Source organism: Megalobrama amblycephala, linkage group LG24, assembly GCF_018812025.1.
Source record: "Megalobrama amblycephala isolate DHTTF-2021 linkage group LG24, ASM1881202v1, whole genome shotgun sequence".
NCBI classification, from domain to species: domain Eukaryota; kingdom Metazoa; phylum Chordata; class Actinopteri; order Cypriniformes; family Xenocyprididae; genus Megalobrama; species Megalobrama amblycephala.
In genome coordinates this window covers 32,401,848-32,416,280 of record NC_063067.1, presented here as the reverse complement: position 1 = coordinate 32,416,280, position 14,433 = coordinate 32,401,848, and the positions used below count along the sequence as shown (strand labels likewise).

At 36.3% G+C, this 14,433-nt stretch overlaps 1 protein-coding gene across 1 annotated transcript in view; it reads right to left on the bottom strand.

The window, feature by feature from the left end:
- Positions 1 to 5,864, bottom strand: part of cntn3a.1 (contactin 3a, tandem duplicate 1) — a 97,095-nt gene extending 91,231 nt beyond the window's left edge. The window contains 1 exon segment of the mRNA XM_048178866.1: positions 5,139 to 5,864. The gene's annotated coding sequence lies outside the window, so the exon portion shown is untranslated.
- Between the last annotated feature and the right edge of the window lie 8,569 nt (positions 5,865 to 14,433).

The window sequence follows — 14,433 nt, the reverse complement described above, 5'->3', positions numbered from 1 at the left end:
TTTGTGTGAGTGGCAGTCCATTCATTATGGCCTGTGGATGCATTTCAAAAGTCCACACATGACATGCAATAAATGTCTCACTGTAATGCTGCGGACTAAGTGCCAACAATCTGAGCTGAAAACGAGCCCATAGAGAATTTCTCTGTCCTTTAAATTCTGCTTGATGCCATAACTCTGCTTGATGCCACAATAAAAGCCAAAATATGGCATGTTTTATTCTTTAAAAAGGGGACCTGCCTGGAATGTTTGCAGACATTCACGTTTGCACTGCAGAGGGACAAAAGGGAGCAAAAATACAGCACAGAACTCTTATTTTGTACACCCGAAAAACATATCTAAGAGCAAGCATGAAAGCATACTGGCTTTAAAGGAAGTGCAGACGGTGACCTTGGTACTACCTCTGTCTAGAAATCCATCAATTTTTCAATGAAGTCCATATTAGGAGAATCTCCACTCTACTGTTCATGGGATTCACATGAAATGCATGTGTGCTCTCTACTTTTTAAACATAAATGAGACAGACACCCACTCTTTCCAGTTCTGGCATGATCTCGGGTAAACAGTAGCACTCTAAATCTTTTATCTGGTTTCCTTGACTTCACTTGATCCACAAACACCATCTCTGAGTTTCTCTGTAAACCCAAGCATGATTTCACCTATAGGCAACCAGTCCCTTTAGAGTGCAAAATGAACTGTGGTGTTGTTAATATCTCAGCTGACATGAACATTTGTGAGTAGCAGTTGACAACACGGTCGAGGAGCGTGTAAAAATTCTCCAGCTTGTATAGTGCACTCTGACTGAACTCTAATCTAGAGGGTGCGAATGAAAAATTAATGTTCAGCATCCAAAAGAGCCAAGAAACCACAGTTACGATTTATCTAGCTGGATACGACTGAATTTTGAATGAAGCACCAATAAAAATCTGCTGGTTTGCATTTACACTTACCAAAAGTATACTTTAAGTACATTTTATTAAGTACACTTATTAATTAAAGTCCAAGTATGATTTTAAATATACTTTATGTAGTAATTATACTAATTTCAATGTACGTTTACTTGTAAGTCTACTGTTTCAATACTACTCGGGACTATAATTGGCCCACTTTTTAGTGTATTTTTTTAGTAGTATATTTTAAGTATACTTTAAGTGAAATAGTAGTAAACACTGAGGACACAACTAGTTTACTACTACGTTTTTTTGTTTGTCCTGCAACTGTACTAGAAAGTGAACTTATAGATATAGTTTTCTAGTTAAAATACTTAAAGCACATTTTTAGTTTATGAAGTACACTTTAAAGTTTACTCTCAGTAAAATACTAGTTTTAGGTAGTTTTGTACTGCAAGTATACTTGTAAGTATACTTTTTTTTTTAACTTAAAATCATACCTATAGTTTTATCCACCTTATTCCTATGCCCCATGACGCTTTGCGCGAATTACAGCTGTAAACAATTATTCCACTCACCCTTCAACCGTCGAACATTAAAAGGACATTTACAAGTGTAAAAGCATCAAAAAGGTACTTTCAACTGATAATGAATAACCCCAAAAGCGTTATTCTTTCCACATCAATAACAGATGGGTTAAAAATCACTGTAGTAATATATCTGTATTATATAACATACGTTGCCTTAATAAACAAATGGCCATTAACTTCAGCATTGCGTGACACTATTTCAAAGTGATTTCCATCATTTTGACAGATAATAAATTGTATTTATCTGTGAAAACAAACCTGGAAGAGATGTGAGGATTTGAGCAGACAAACGAGAGATTCTTCATGCATTTCAGTGAAATATTAATAGGATATATGGTAAATTAAATCAGGAGAACAGACCACAAATCTGGAGTATATGTCCTTTTTCACACTATTACAGCGGAATACAAAGGGAAAGAAAATAATCAATAGGAAAAGAATGCAGCGACTAAAAAGAGCTCTTGCCATAGATATTCTTGTTAACATGTTATGTTAAAATACAAAGCGTTACATTATTCTCATGTCTGAAAATAAAATATGAAGGAAAATTGACAGCTCATTAAGTCAAACTAACAGATAAGCTTTATTTGTAGCGTAACTTTATGATTTGAAATGATTCGTTTCAGCCTTTTGGAATGTAAGTTCCCCAAACCGGAAGTGCCAACCCATAATTCAAAACGCAGTAGGCTCGTCAGGAATAAGGTGGATAAATAGACTGAGAAAATAGACTACATCTGGATCGGATTCAGAATGATTATCAAAACATAGATGGAGTAGATCGAGTCCATTAACGCCCCCAAAGCTTCACAGTCCTTTACCTTTTCATGGGTTCGACATTTCATTCAGTTACATTTGGCAGTTTTTATTTTTATATGCTGTTCAATGTTTGATGATCATGTTAATTTACATTTGTGTAACCAGTGTGTCTATCACTTGTTTCTGCTTCTTCACCTGTGTTTTGATCCAGAGATTCTGTACTATTTCAGAAGATGCATAATAACGCCCCCTACCACATAGAGCCTGGTCTCATTAGAAAAACGTATCTGTGGGAATGTTTTCGCGAGTCGCAAAATAGGCACCAATACGTACATATCACTGCAGTTTCAATGTGAAACGTCCACTGAGCGGCGCTAAAAGCGTGTTATTTTTTTGCCGGAACAGATGAATGTGACTGAACGTGAATATGGTATGTTTTTATGATGTTGGTATTTTATGTATCATCGCAGTTCTGATTTGAAATTTGTCTGGTGGGTAACGGTAAAAGTGTAACGCTCCAATACGTTTTAAAATAGCGTACCACCAACACTACATCTAAACCTACCCTATAGTGTTAACAAAAGCAAATGTGTCATAAAAGCATCCGTAATTGTGCCGTTTTAGCTTGTTTTGATCTCTCATCTTTGAGCTCTTTTACCGTGGTTCGTTTTTCACCGGATTCATACCCAAGGCTTACTCGTCTCGTCCGTACCAGCTGAGCTACCGAACAGCGAAACATATGGAGCTGCTTAAGCGATGCAAAGTCAATAATATATTAGTTTACAAATCATGCACTTTGGTAAAAAGCGTTTTGAAGTCATAACATAATATTGTGCAAGGAGACATGAAAACAAGTCTTTATTAATCCATAATCCGACCCTGTAATCGTAACTGTGTATGAAAACGATTAAAAGTGATTGCTGTTTTACTGCCTCTAGTGTTCATTTCTGTTGGAAACTGCAGTGATATGTACGTATTGGTACGTATTTTTGCGACTCGCGAAAACGTTCCCACAGGTTGATCATATAAAATTCCGTCAATGCAAAGTAAATTCCTACGTACACCAGTGGATCGTTAGATTGTTAATAGGGCCCTTTGACTTTTCTGTCAGTATAGTACAGTTAAGTGCAATTTAAAGTATATTTCTGAGAAGTACAAAAAAAGGAGACTAAATATTATATTTTCTTATTTTTAGTTTAAAAGAAGTACTAATAGCACACTTTTTTTTGTAAGGGATATACCACTGTTATATATTATACCAATCAGCTATGCATCAACACAATTTTTTGCTTGTTTTTACAAACAGAGGGATGAACTGAAACTATTGTCTGTAACATTCACCAGCATCTGTGGCATGGGAATATTCCTTTATTCTCTCTCTTTAATGACAGAGGTGTGACATTCAGAATGAAACCATTCATGCGGTTTCCAACAAAACTCTATTATTTGGCTGTAAAATTGATGGTGCAGAAATCTAAAGCATGCACCAGCAGGTATGGCACATCTCACACCTCAGCCTCGACCTGCTGCATATAAACATCAGCTCACTATGACTCAACAAGCAATGCTGGGAGAAGGGGAAAATGTAATATGTCACAGAAGACAAGCCTCCCTCCTGGTCTCTTCCCCTTTGACTTGCATTAACACAGAAGTGTGTGCAAACAATCTGGCTTCCCTAATGATGCCTTGAAAAATCATCCTGATTTTTATACTCTGACAAGCCAGCAGAGTGCAGCAAAAACTGTCTCTACCTCTAGTGCAAATTATTGTATGAGTATTCATTTTTATTCCAGAATTTATTCTTTCTGCAAAACACTGCCTAACCTAAACACAGACTGTCTTATATTTGTGTATCAAGTCTCATTAAAATAAAACAAAACATGATTTTTCTTTTTTTGTATCAGAGATTCTAATTATATAAAGATTGTGATTGCTCAGAAAATGCAGTTTGAAAACCTAAAATTCTGACAAATGTGATTTAAGGGATCAGATATATTGTCTTATTTGATTGCAGGGCTAGATTTAATGTTATCGCTTCTCAAATCTGCAGAACAACTATGGGACTTTATCTCATGTATGTTAAATCCAGCCCATTGTCAAGAAAAATACAATTTAGATTAGTCTTGAGAAAGAAATCTATCTGTATCAAAAAAACATTGAATAAAAATATGGCATTAGGATTGGCAGGGAGGGAAGTCAATTACCTCATTCAAACAAACAAACAAACAACCAAATAAATAGTTAGTTAGTTACAATCCCTTAAAAAGGGTTGTAAAATGTATTGCAATTATTCACAAGGACAGCTCATCTCAACCCAAGTCTCTGGTGGCATCATAAATACAAGAGGATTAATAATTTAGCAGACAGGATACATTTTTAATGATTTCTCACAAATTTATTTTAGTGTTTTAATGGTTAGATAGACTGGAAAATATTCCACACAGTCCTGTATTTTATAATTCAATCACAGATGGCTAACTGAGAGAGGTCCAAATAGGCTGTAGCATGGCAGTGTCTGGACAGATGTTGATGTTGCAGAGGTTCACTGACCAAATATGGAAAGTTTCTACAGAGAATCTAAGAATGGGGATTAATTATGCAATATTAATGAAACTAAAAGAGAAATGGAGACAGGAATTCTCAATCTGAATGACAAAGTTTGCAATTGCAAAAATAAAGGTTCCTCAGAGGTTCTTGAGTTGGTATATTTCGTTACACAGTGATTAAAACAGCTCTTCAGAACAGTATTTTGGCTCGTTACATCCATGGTTTTCTAAAGAACTTTTGTGGAGCTTGAAATGGTTTTCATATACAGTAACAGACATTAAAACCCGTCTGGTTCTAACTGAAAGTCTCATTTTTGAGAATAGAGCCAATTCGATTTTTTTTTCTCAAACTCGTTTACCTGTTTGACTTCCCACAGTTTTCAGCCTCTTCGCGTCTGCCACTGTAACAGCATCTCTCTAGCCATTCCACGATGCCAGAGACGAGACGAGCGCGCTTCACAAGTGCAACTGCCACAGGGGAATTCTTTCTCCTATTTTCTGCCTCCGGATATCCAAGATACTCCTTGAGAAACGGTAAGACGTGGTGATGATACCCCGCTGGACTATTGTGCAGAAAATGAGAAGTAAAGCAAACGCGTTACGCGTGGAGTATCCTCAGTTCAGCCTCACAGACAGAGGTGAATGCGCGGATCCTCTCCACACTGCGCCACGCGTCAACGTGTTGTGGAGCCGCTCGCGCTCACATCCCCGCTGTGACGCAACACAAACTTCACATCACTTGATCTGCTGTCAGTTCATCGGCACAAGAAAGAAAACACCGCATCCCGTGGAAAGAGAGTGGGAGGGATATAAAAAGACTGGAGTCATAAAAAGTGTTAGAAGATCCATCAATAATGGATTAAAAACATGATATCAGGTTTAAAATGTCCTCAATGTTTGAGACGTGCTATTTCGTTATTCCCTATATTGGGTAAAAGTTGGGGCAAGTGCCTGCTGAAATGAGCTGTATTATTCTCCTCTAAGATAAAGGACATTTAGAAAATCTATTCATTTTAGAGCACCTCATGAATTAATGAGGAAATAAAAACGTATCCCTCGGGCTTGGGCAAAATCCACAATTGAAAAATTGGCTTCTTTTCAATTCATGAGTGTGAATTTGAATTGAATCGCCCATGTCCCACAGGATAGTGAATTGTAATGACAAGAAGAGGATTTTATTAAAGGTTATGCAACAATTTTTATTATTAATTAGGCATATTTATTCCCAGATATGTTGAATACCGTTTTTTCTCAACTGATTAGTTGTATTTAATAGTCGCTGGATTGAATTCATGTTCAAGTTCAAGTTCAAGTTATCAACTTATTGAGCCTTATTCAATACTTTTTATATATATGTACTTATTTTATATATTATAAGCAATAAGGCATTCAATGCTATGCTGTATTGTGAATGTCACTCCACCATGTGTTATATGGGGTAAAAACTAAACTTACAGAAGTTATATGAACATTAATTCTACTTTTTAAAAGGATTAGTTCACTTTGAAATGAAAATTAGCTCAAGCTTTACTCAACCTCAAGCCATCCTAGGTGTAAATGACTTTATTCTTTCTGATGAACACAATCAGAGAAATAATAATAAATATCCTGATGCATCAAGAGCTTTATAATGGCAGTGAATGGGATCAATGAGTATGAGCTGAAGAAGTGCCTCCATCCACATCCATCCATCATAAATGTGTGCTCCACACAGCTCCGGGGGGTTAATAAAGCTGCAGTCCGTAACTTTTTTTGGTTAAAAATGATCCAAAATTAATTTTTGAGCAAGTACATAACCAACCAGTGTTCAAAACTATCTCATTATCTTAGCTTGATTCATAATAATAATGTTTTATAATAAGAGCGACATGGTGGATTTCCGCGGGAAATTCGAGCGTGCAGCAGTTCGTCTTTGCGTCATTACGTCACGTCCGTAAACAGAAAGGAAGGAGTCCAGGCTAATCACCTTTATCATGTGAGAATGCTGCTTGTAGTGGATCATTTATAACCTTTTCTCACAGCAGCTGAAATAATTAAACTTATCATTTTGATGGCAGATTGTAATCCAGAAAGATCCAAATGACAATCATCAGTGACAACTGGAGATTCAGCCGTAGTCAAAAAGCAAAAGGCTTTGGACTGTGGAGTGGCTACAGAAATTGAAATCTACAGGTAACGTTAATGCACACTAAATACATAAGGTCACACAATGCTGATGTTGTTGGTCATACTTTCAAAACGTTGAATCTGTGATTCTGAAGTTCAGTATCCACACCGGTGCGGTGACTGACAGCAAACATTAGATTCATCCGCGCTGACGAGCTGTGCCGAGGCACAACCCACGTACAGATCACTGTTCCGCATATGACTGCAATTGCAGGTTTCAAACAGAGATGGCGACAAAGGAAAAATGGCGGACTGCAGCTTCTGAAGTGAAGTGATGCTTATGTGTAAAAAAAATCCATATTTAAACAAGTTATGAAGTAAAATATCTAGCTTCCGTCAGACTGCCTTCCGTATTCAACGAACGCAGAAAGTTCACAAAGCTTATGATACGTCCTACGCCTTCCCTATTCAACTTACGGAAAAAGTGTAACTGACGTGACGCCAGTTTACACTTTCTTCGTAACTTCAATATGGAAGGCGGTCTGGCGGAAGCTACATATCTTACTTCATAACTTGTTTAAATATGGATATTTTTTTTTTTTACAAAAATGCATCGCTTCGCTTCAGAAGGCCTTTATTAACCCCCCCCGGAGCCGTGTGGAGCACATATTTATGATGGATGGATGTGGATGGAAGCACTTCTTCAGCTCATACTCACTAATCCCGTTCACTGCCATTCTAAAGCTCGGATGTGTCAGGATATTTATTGATATTTCTGTGGTTATGTTCATCAGAAAGAAGAAAGTCATATACACCTAGGATGGCTTGAGGGTGAGTAAAGCTTGGGCTAATTTTCATTTCAAAGTGAACTAACCTAAAAAAATAAAGTTCTGCATCCTGCATTCTCACTTCAATTTCAGGAACACACTGATATTCATTCAATATTCAGAGATCAAAATCAGAGGCTGTATCAGCCTTTTAGCAGCTGCTCCTCGACTTTATGCCTTTCCATTTTCATTTAGGCTTGCATAATCAGTGTGTCATGTTTCATTAAAGAGAAGTGAAATGTCACATTTTTGTTAAAGTTCCTTTAAACATTCCAGGATGGCTCTGTTGAGATGAACAAGTGTTGGAGGTCTTCATTATTTTTTTTTATTTTTCTGCAACCATCAAAAATAAAAAAACAAAACATATCACACACATTATTTGACAATCACTAATGAGTTTATATTAAAAAGTACTTTTTTTGTAGTAATGTATTTGTGCATAATTTGCAAAATTATGTTGAATGAAATGTTGATATGTACAACTGAGTACCAGAGTGTACAGTAGTTGAAAGCTTTGTCAAATTAGTCAAAAAGTGTTAACAAACAAAGGGTGGAGGATATGTAGAACTGTTTGATTTTTGGGCGTTTCAAATCTTTGGAAATCTGTGGAAGCTTCTGTGGAGTTTTGTGTGTGTTGATTCCATGTGGGCCTGCTAATGACTCATGAAGCTCGGAGCTGTCTCTTTGAAAGAGGAAAACAGCTTATGGTTTTTAAATCATGTAGCATCACTAGAATTATTTACGTTTATATAAGATGTTGTGATAGATTTCGCTTTATACATTCCAAAAGTCTAGAAGCTTGAATTTCTGTATAAATAGCAGCATCAGCTAATTTATTCTTAATGTTTATCAGTTAATTTCAACAGCAGGTAAAGATCAAAACATTCTTCAACATCTTATATAAAAGTAAATAAAAAAAACTTCTTGAGGATGACACAACAGCTTTAAATAGTCTATAGATAATGTTAGGACTCGGCACAAGGTTGAAGCTTTTGACAGAAATGAACTTAATCTTTTAACTTCTAAACACTGCTTTTATTCATTCATTATACTGAATGTCTTATGCAAGGTTGAGAAATGCAATTGAAGGAATTTTAATTATTAATTTATTGTTGAAAGGGTGAATACATCAAAGTAACATAATTTTTTTTTTCTATTTTGTAAAATATGGTGGACAAACACTTTCCTTCAAGAACCAGTAGTTTTCTTGAGCACCAAATCCGCATGATTTCTGAAGGATCATGTGACACTGAAGACTGGAGTAATGATACTGCAAATTCAGCTTTGCATCACATGAATAAATTACATTCTAAATTAAACTACATTCTTGAGGACAAGAGATACACACTGTATTGCCAAAAGTATTGGGACACCCCTCCAAATCATTGAATTCAGGTGTCCCAATCACTTCCATGGTCACAGGTGTATAAAATCAAGCAACTAGACATGCAGACTGCTTCTACAAACATTTGTGAAAGAATGGGTCGCTCTCAGGAGCTCAGTGAATTCAAGAGTGATACCGTGATAGGTTTCCACCTGTGCAATAAGTCCACTAAATATTCCACAGTCAACTGTTAGTGGTATCATAACAAAGTGGAATCAATTGGGAACAACAGCAACTCAGCCATGAAGTGGTAGGCCAGGTAAAATCACAGAGCGGGGTCAGCGCATACTGAGGTGCGCAGAAGTCGCCAACTTTCTGTCAATAGCTACAGACCTCCAAACTTCGTGTGGCCTTCAGATTAGCTGAAGAACAGTGCGTAGAGAGCTTCATGGAATGGGTTTCCATGGCCGAGCAGCTGCATCCAAGCCTTACATCACCAAGTGCAATGCAAAGCGTCAGATGCAGTGGAGTAAAGCACGCCGTCACTGGACTCTAGAGCAGTGGAGACATGTTCTCTGGAGTTACCAATCACGCTTCTCTGTCTGGCAATCCGATGGACGAGTCTGGGTTTGGCGGGTTTCCAGAAGAACAGTACTTGCCTGACTGCATTGTGCCAAGTGTAAAGTTTGGTGGAGGGGGGGTTATGGTGTGGGGTTGTTTTTCAGGGGTTGATCTCAACCCGACAGAACACCTTTGGGATGAATTAGAGCGGAGACTGTGAGCCAGGCCTTCTCACCAACATCACTGCCTGACCTCACAAATGCGCTTCTAGAAGAATGGTCAAAAATTCCCATAAACACACTCCTAAACCTTGTGGAAAGCCTTCCCAGAAGAGTTGAAGCTGTTATAGCTGCAAAGGGTGGACCAACTCCATATTAAACCCTATGGATTAATACTCAGAAGTCGGGAAACGCACCGGCGCGTTTAACTGGATTTTTTTCACATAGCAGCAAAATCAACTTTAAAATACTCCGTCATTTTTTGTCATAGAGACAGAAGTAATATATCAATTGAAACTATAGACTGTCTTCTTTTATTTGTGTACACTCACAGTAAAAACTAAATGTTGTGCTTTTTGAAAAATATAGAAAACTAACATGATGCGCAACCTGTCATCTCTCTCTGAATGAAGTCCAATCTGATACTCCGTCAGAAAATGAACTGTAACTTATTGAAAACTTATCACACAGACATGAGCCATATGTCTAAAAAAACTGTGAAATGTCAGGTTTTAAATTGTCAAGTCAAATCGAAAACAAATATTCTCTTTTTATGTAATCTGTTTGAAAAGAGAGACATGTCAGTCATTTGCGAGTCAGCTCATTATACGCTAATGCGGCTATGCCCATGGAGCGTGAACGCTATTCAGACACAAATTCTGAGGCGATACATGCAACAGAGAGTGAACATCCGCGTCAGCACGGAAAAACGCATCGAGCTTAATCAGTTTCATGTACTTCGTTTTGAGATGCGCTAAGGAATACTTCTAAAAGGATTTACCTCAAAGGAAGAGCATGACTGGATTCAGTTCCATGTCGAGGATTAATCAAGCCGAGGATTGTCATGCCATGGTACATTTTTTTTATCCCCAAATTATTTATTCTAATCGCGATATAGACTTGTGTCTGTCAATATTAAACCTCAAAAACAAAAAAGTCTGTTTAAACATTAAAAATGAATCCTGCATGTTCAGTGTCTCTGTGTGAATGATTATTGGCTTTTCCCCAAAAAAATATTGCTATACTGAGATGAATGAAATCGACTGAAATATGTAATAAATACTGAAATTAAATGTGTTAGTTAGCAACATTAGCATTTATAGGCTCTATAATATAACAAATAAGATACATAAAATGTATCTATTGCTATAGCAATATGAATGTTTAGACAATATTTATTTTGGCCTGTTTTGGACAGATTATGAAGAGTTTACTGTAAAATAGCCTATATAGTGCCACCTCATTGAAGCTTTCGTTCGCAAGGAATGATGAAAGCTTTGCATCACAGAAATCAATTATATTTTAAAGTATATTAAAATAGATTATTTATTTATTATTTAAATTTTTTTCTGTATTTTGATCAAATAAATGATTCTTTCAAAAACATTATGAATAGTAATGTGTCAAATCTTTTGACCGGTATTGTAGGCTAATTAAAAAATATAGGCCTATACAAAATTTTCTTCACATGATGTGCAATTATTAAAGTGCATGCATGAGATCACAAAAATCATGTTTTCTGTTAAGAGTGGACATTATATTAATGTTAATACAATAGCTGATATGATCCTGTTATCAGCATGCTCACAGAAGTTTTTTTTTTTTTTTCTCTTTTATCTCACAGATTTGAGAATCATAGTGACCAGATATTTGTCCACATTGGACTGCATGAATATGATACTAAGATCACTGAATGGAAGCAGGAAAGTTTTATTTCTTCTTCTTCTTCTACTTTTTTCTTTTCTCCAGTGCAGAAACACCAAATACCAGGTATGTGATGTTCACTTATATCTTTGAACAGGATTTATTTCCAGGTATAACTGTGTACTCAAAATGTGTCTTTGACTCTCATTTATATAGTTTATTATATTTTAAATAAACTTCAAACAAATGATATATTTCTTTTGTCAATGCATTCTTTCTTATTTGACTCAGTCATATTCCTCACTGAATGGTCTTAATCTCCTCAGGTGTGAATCACAGCATTATTCATGAAGATTCACACCTCTTCGCATAAGGCCTGCGTAAACAAAAAGTGTCTTAGAAATTTAAAATCAATACATTGTTTTATGCGTCCGAGTAGGCAGGATAATTTCCACATCATTTTGAAGCAAAAACTCTAGACTAAAATATACAGTTCCCAAAAATCGTGTGAATTTTTTTTTTTTTTATGTATTTTGAGGCCTTATTTCAATGACTTTTTTTCTTTCAAAAACCATGCATATATGTAATTCTCTCAAAAAATACAAACATGTACAATACTTGTTGCTCACATATTATTGTAGCCTAGTTTGTGCTGAACGCAGTGTAATGACATTTTTGTCATTAATATATTTATAAGCAACTGAAAAAAGCACAAATGTCAGCGCATGTCCAAACTACACCAGGACCCCAAATCAGCCTCAGACTCCAGAGGGTTAAGAATGGGATGTCATTAAAGTTCATGTTCACGTAAAGGCAGGTATCCCAAAACTTTTGGAAATATAGTGTATTTCAAAAATATTAAACAATCTTAATTATTCCAAACTTTTGACCAGTGGTATATCATATATAATAATATATATTAGGGGTGTGACGAGATCTCATGCCATGAGATCTCGTGAGATTAAAATGTAACGAGATTTCTCGTTGAGGTGAAAAGCAGTCTTGCGATATTGCCATGACGGTGGGTGAAATTAGGATTGAATATGCCACCACTACATTTACACCACTGTCGTTTTGCTTTTCATAAAAATAAGTAATTTAATTCAGTTGGTAACGGTAGCTTCAATTCCATCCAGTTCAACTAACACGAGCTGCAGAGTTGTATGTAGTGCAGCAGGAATCAGAGTTACTGATCATGTGACGAGAGAAAGTGGCGAGATGACTGACAAGACCATGGCAGAGGATTCATTGCACAACAGAGCCTAACCGTCTGACAAATGTCTTATCTTGTAGAATGATAAACGAGAGCGGTTTCAATACCCCGCATTTTGAAAGTGGCTTCCCGATCTCCCTGTCTTAGGCTGGCTCTGTATCATGCTTGAAGGAAATGCTCTCTATTTGCACTTTGAATATTGAGAGAGTACTTTGATTATAGCTGCACTTATTGTTTACACTTAATAAAACTAAGAGAAAACTGTTATTTATTTTTATTTATACTGTTTTTATTTCTGTGATCAATTTTTGGAAAGGAGTTCAGTTAGGAGGTCAAAAGTTGTAGAAGCTCATAAATCATGTACAGTAAGGTCTGAAGAGACTGAAATCATACAGGAGAGTTGAGTTTTTGGCAAAACCTTTTACTGTGCTTGAGTATTGTTGTCTTTTACTGCATATGATAATTCATACTCAGAAAGAAGAACTGTAATTACATTTATTACAAAGATGATTAGTTAAAACGTTTCAGAATGCATCTGCTGACCTTTTTCTAGTCATGTATTTCATCATTGAGGAGTTCTTTAAATGAGGATTTCTGTGTAAAAATCTTGTCTCGTTCTCGTGACCTCAACCAGTGTGTTTATCATGCATCCACACTGAGCTGTAGTGAAGGAGTACAATATGAAGAGGCATTGCACAGCTCTGACATCAGTCTGATCTACTCTCTTTGTTTAGTTTGTCTCAGGTTTAACTGTATATTTGGACTGAGCACTTCAGTAGCAGTGTTCATGTCTCTAGGCCTTTATTCAGTGGGCCATTCCCACTAATGAATCATTGACTAACATTAATATCATTCATTATTATGCAATTATTTAAAAATGTGCTTTTACGAGACATATTATTATTGAAATTGAATGATTCCTGAAGGTAATGAGCAATAGATAGCAGTCAGGAGTGCACTGGAAGACAATGAGTTTTGTTCAATTTAATATAATTATCTTAATTAATGATGTGATCCGCATTTAGAATCATGAGGATTACTATCGGTGATACTGGCACCATTTGCTAAAATGTAAAGACTTTTACCCCAGCTCCTATGCTTTGCCTCTTTCTTCTTCTCTGTTTATCTCCCCACTGATGTGTATCCACGAGTTAAATCTTTTTTCTACATCTCTGTTTCAGTCTTTGAGGCTGTCATGCCATGTACCTTGGCCTCTTTTCCCACCAGGTCTAAATCCAGGTATCAGAGGGCTGGAGTGGTGTTTGAAAAGCAGGGTGATAAGGCAGGCCTTTCATAGCTCTGACCCCTCCTTCAGAGTCCATCCTCTGTAGCTGGCTTTGAATAATTCACTCAGAGAGACCCCTCAACCATTGCTGATAAAACCCTTGTTCAGCATTGATTTCTCTCCTCATCTATCTTTCTATGGTGCCTTGGAGACGGATGTAGCAAGGATTGAATGATTGATTGAAAGATAGAACGATATATAGAACGATAAATATAATGATAGATAGATAGATAGATAGATAGATAGATAGATAGATAGATAGATAGATAGATAGATAGATAGATAGATAGATAGATAGATAGATAGATAGATAGATAGATAGATAGATAGATAGATAGATAGATGAGTGAGTCAAGGTGAGTTAATATTCTTCATATTCCTTGAGTCTGTGAATGTTCAAAGTGAGAGCTGCACAGATTTTCTTTTAATATGGTGATTCTTTCTGAAGAAATATTGAACAGATCTGCTTTGAAATG